The sequence below is a fragment of the Macaca fascicularis genome, chromosome 7, assembly GCF_037993035.2.
Source record: "Macaca fascicularis isolate 582-1 chromosome 7, T2T-MFA8v1.1".
Classification (NCBI taxonomy): Eukaryota; Metazoa; Chordata; class Mammalia; order Primates; family Cercopithecidae; genus Macaca; species Macaca fascicularis.
Genome location: NC_088381.1, coordinates 165,557,703 through 165,562,751, shown reverse-complemented (window position 1 = coordinate 165,562,751; position 5,049 = coordinate 165,557,703).

Below are 5,049 nucleotides of genomic sequence, written 5' to 3'. Positions count from 1 at the left end.
AATTCCAATGTCTCATCTAAATATTATCTAAATTAGATATGGATGAGACTCAAGGTAGAATTTATCCTGAGGCAAATTGCTCTCCAGCTGTGAACCTGTGAAATCAAATAAGGTATGTGCCCAAACTATAATAGTAGAACAGGAATAAGATAGACATTTCCATTCCAAAACAGAGAAATAGGAAAGAAGAAAGGGACTGCAGTTTCCACAAAAATTTCAAAACCCAACAGGGCAAACAGCATTAAATCTTAAGCCTCCACAATAATCTTCTTTGACTCAAGGCTCTGCCCTTCAGGCCCACTCATCAGAGTTCCCACCTTCCAGGCACATTAAGGCAGCGGTTGGGTTCCCAAGACTCCATTGGTCCTGCTCCCATGACTTTGGGGTACCCCACCCCAACAGTTTTGCTGGGTATAGCCCATGCTGCAGTTCTCATGGGTTGAAGTCACATACTTGTGGTTCCCACAGTCCAGAATCACAGACAAGTAGCTCCACTGGTCTAGAGTCCTGGGACAGCTATATCCCAGATCTCTATTAGGCATTGCCCTGGTGGGGACCCTTTAGTGACCTTGTCTCTGCAATGGTCCTATGCCTGGGTCATGTGCCCCAGGCTCTAGGCAGCTTCATTCTTTAAAATCTAGGTGGAGGTAGCCATACCCCCACAGCTCATGCACTCTGTACACTGATGAATATGGCAAAACATGGACATTGCCAAGGTTTGCCTCCAAGGTTTACTGCCTGTGCCCTCTAGTGAGGCAGTCACAGTGGCCTGTACCACACCTGGGCTGACTGGAGCCACACCTGGGTCATCAAAGGAGCACTCCACCAAAATGCAGGAAGCAAAGTCTTTAGGTGGCCCTGGGAAGCCGATGTCTGGCAGGCACCCTTGGCTCTTCCTTTTAAATCAAATTACCTCGAAGGTCTTTGCACTTCAGGCTTGTGTTAGTAAAAGCAGCACCAATAATCTCCAAAATGCCTTCATATCACTCATCCATTTTCTTAATGAATAACACCTAGCTGATTTATACTAATCTTCTTATCAAATGGTCACATGGCCACATCCTTGGTGTCCTCTCCAGAGCAGGCTTTCTTAATTTTACAATGGGGACAGGCTTATAATTTTTCAAATCTTTAAGTTGTACTTCTCTTTTGATTAAAAAATGTTATTTTTAAGTTGTTAGTACCTTCTCACATCTTAGGATAAGCAGTCAAGAGAAGCCATGCCACACCTTCAACACTTTGCTTAGAAATTTCTTTTGCCAAATATACAACTTTATTGTTCACAAGTTCTATCTTCCACAAAACACTAAGATGTAAATATAATACAGCCAATTTCTTCACCACTTTTTTAAAAGGATGATTTTTCTCTATTGTCCAATAATGTTTTCCTCCTTTTGGTCTGAGACCTAATCAGAATGATCTGTACCATCTATGTTTCTACCACCATTCTGTTAACCACCACTTAGGTATTCTCTAAGAAGCTTGAGGCTTTCTCTAAAGCTCTTCTCTTCTCCTTCTGAGCACTCACCAGGATCACCCTTAATAGTCTGTTCTTAAGAATGTAGACTTTTCTTAGTAGGCACTTCAAAACTCTTTTAATTCCAAAGCCACTTCTCTATTTTTAGGTATTGGTTAAAGCAGCATACCCACTTCTCAGTACCAGTTTTTGTCTTACTCTATTTGGCTTTCTTTAACAAAATGCCATAAATTATTGCTTATAAGCAACAAAAATTTATTTCTCACAGCTCTAGAGGCTTGGAAGTCCAAGATCAAGGTGACAACAGATTTGGTGTCTAATGAGGGCCCATTTCCTGGATCATAGATGATGGTTTCTCACGAAGCCTTCACGTGGTTGAAGGGGCAAGGCAGGTTTCTAGGGCCTCTTTTGTAAAGGCACTAATCTTATTTATGAGGGCATTGCTGTCATAACCTCTAAAAGCCCCACCTCTTAAGACTATCACCTTGGAGGTTAGAGTTTCAACATATAAATTTTGGAGGCACATGGACATCCAGATCATAGCAGAGCACATTTCACCAGGATTGGTAACTACCTGATGTAACAGATGAGATTGGAGCTGGACCTTAGTGAATTAGCAGGACTTCCACAGACAAGGATGCAGAGAGGCAGCAAAGAGAAAAATTTAGAGGGGAATACATGCAGAAACAATGACTGGAGGGGTTGCTGTTCAGGGGTGAGAGGGGATGTATTCTGTATCTTTAATCTATGTGTCTCACTTTAGGGACAAGATGGACTGATTCCATTGAGTATCCATCCCAGCCCTAAGGAAACTTTGAGACCTGGTAGGACATGACACATTCCAAAGGATACAGGGTGTAAAATTAGTGCTTCTTTCTTGAGGAGTTCAGAAAGCTTTCCCAGAGGGGTGCTTCTCAATATTTTGCCCTCCAAGGGACATTTTGTGAGATATTTCTGGAGACATTTTTGATTATCACAACTGGGAAGATGAAGATGGTACTACTGGAATCTAGTGGGTGGAAACTAGGGATGCCAATGAATTTTACAGATTGAAAGTTTGTGTGCCCCCAAATCCGTATGTTAAAACCCTAACCCCTCAATGTGATGGTATTAGGAGGTGGGACCTTTGGAAGGTAATTAGGTTGAGAGGGTGGAGCCCTCATGAATGGCATTAGTGCCCTTATAAGAAGAGATGTAAGATCGTTCTCTCTCTCTCTTTCTCTCTCTCTCTCTCTGCCCCTGCCCCCGCCCACTCCCCCACCATGTCTGCAAACCAGGAAGCCAGCCCTCACTAAACACCAAATTTGCCAGCACCTTGATCTTGGACTTCTCAACCCCCAGAACTGTGAACAAGAAATGTTTTTTGCCTGCCATCCAAACAAGATGTTTACTTGTTACAACAGCCCAAATAGACTTAGACAAGCCCTAAATTTCCACAGTGCCAAGGTCAAGAAACTCAGCTAGTGAGCCCATAAGGAATGTTTCCCAATCAGTTAGTACTTTATGACTTCAAGTAGTGATGGAAAAATTGTGTCATTAGGCTCAGTTCTTAGTCTGTTTGCGATGGGTCCACAAGTGTGCATAATCTTAAAATCAAACCCAAAACATGGTTGCAGATTCATTCAGTAAATTCATAGGATGCCTGCTACTTGCCCAGTATTGCGTCAGCTGGAAAGGTGGTAAACAAATTCCAAGGCCAAAAAACACACACATCTTGTGTGTAAGAGTAGGGAGATTTGGTCCTGTAGTGACAAAGGTCCTCCAGTTTGCCATTGGCAATATGGTTTGCTCACCGTGAGTCATGCTGCCCTTGCTAGGGTGATGGCTGAAATGATTAATCCACCCTGTTGGGGCCTAATCTCCTTGGGCTCAGTTCCCATCTGGGTCCCACCCGAGTTCCATCAAAAGGAGGCCTCTATCAGTTCATTACCCATGCACGAAGCGGGTGGAAAAGGGTGTGGTAGAGAACATGCTCACAATCTGTCCCCTTAAAAGGTGCAAGACCCAGCAAAACAAGAGGATAAGGTGCCCGGTACGAGCCCTGAGGAAGATGGGCTCAGCTTTAGCTCTGGAAGCTGCCAGCCTGTGTAGGCAAGTCTGACATGAGAGTTGGCAGAGCCCTGGCCCTCAGGCAGTCAGCCTGAGACAGCCACCATTCCAGGCTGCTTTCCCTGAGATCCTCAGCAGTGTTCCCACAGTTTGGGGAGGGCCCCTCAGGGAGGCAGGAGTTGCATAGGCTCAGCCCATCCCTCTCCTAGGGTTGCCTCTGTGACCCTCCCACCTTAGGGGGCCAGGCTGGGCAGCAAGAGACCACACAGCCTGGCTGGGATGCAGATGGGATGAACACCCAACCAAGCCCTCATCCAGCCAGGCAGTGACTCTGAAAAATACAAACAAGCAGTTTATTCATTCCTTTATTCAAGATAAGTATCTACTTAGCCCTACTTTATAAGTGCTGGGAACTCTGCCGGGTTCTGGAACATAGAAATGAGCAAAGTACGCACGTTTCCTACTGTCATGGAGCTTGCAATCTAAGATCCACAAGTCACCAAGACAAGCCCAGAATCCCATTAATTATTGATTATTTATCAGACCTGTGTTTATGTTCATCATTTAATTTTGTTGGCACAGCATCCCTCCAAACATCCCAAGTGACAAGGACACGAAGAAAGAGAATGTAGGGAGGTTGGGAGAACATCCATGCTCACACACATGCCACTGGCCAGGGTCCTAGTGGGATTTGAACCCAGGTGTTTCATTGTTTCCTTCAAGCCCCACATCCCCATCTGATTCATCCTGTTATGAGCCTTCTTCCTTCCTCTAAATGGAATCCGTTTCTTTTTACAGGAGAAGGGACACTTGGGGACTTGGAGACCATTATCTACTTGGTCTTTATGTTTATCTAAGTCATTTCTTCTTCTATTCACTTAATCCTACATGCGCACACTGGATGCTTACATCACGCCAAAAGCTTCACTCCAGCAGGTCACCTGCACCTGGGTCACTCACAGCCTGTTTGAGAGGTGGCTCATACACGAGTACCTGGAACACAAGACAGATGATGACTGTGCACACATGAGAGGTACAGACAAAGTCATTTGTGCACTCAGATGAGAAGAAGTGTGGACATGTGGAGACAACAGGTGGGGGCTTCAGGAAAGAGGTGATCTTTGAACAGAGACCTGAAAAGTGGTTAAGCTGCACCTGCTGGAATGGACATGAATAGCCCCTGGCTCTGGGTATGTATCAACGTTGTAGTCACAGCATGTGGATTGGCTGGACTTACTGTCTTACCTCGGACTCTCGTTAGCCTCCTCTGTGGAAGGGAGACACAGTACCTAAGACTGTGAAGGAAGTGAAGGCACCTGCTTCTGTGTCTGGAATACCTGTGCTCATTAAAGTGGGTCAGCCTTTTTCCAGGCCCATGGAGGTCCCACATTGTAGCATGCAATGCCCCTTTGCCCCATCTGGAGTCCTAAATGTGTGGACATGCATGTGGGGACAATGACCAGTAGATAGAGAACAGTGATGGAGAAGCAGGCTACGACTCCTTCAGTGAGAGCCCTCACCAC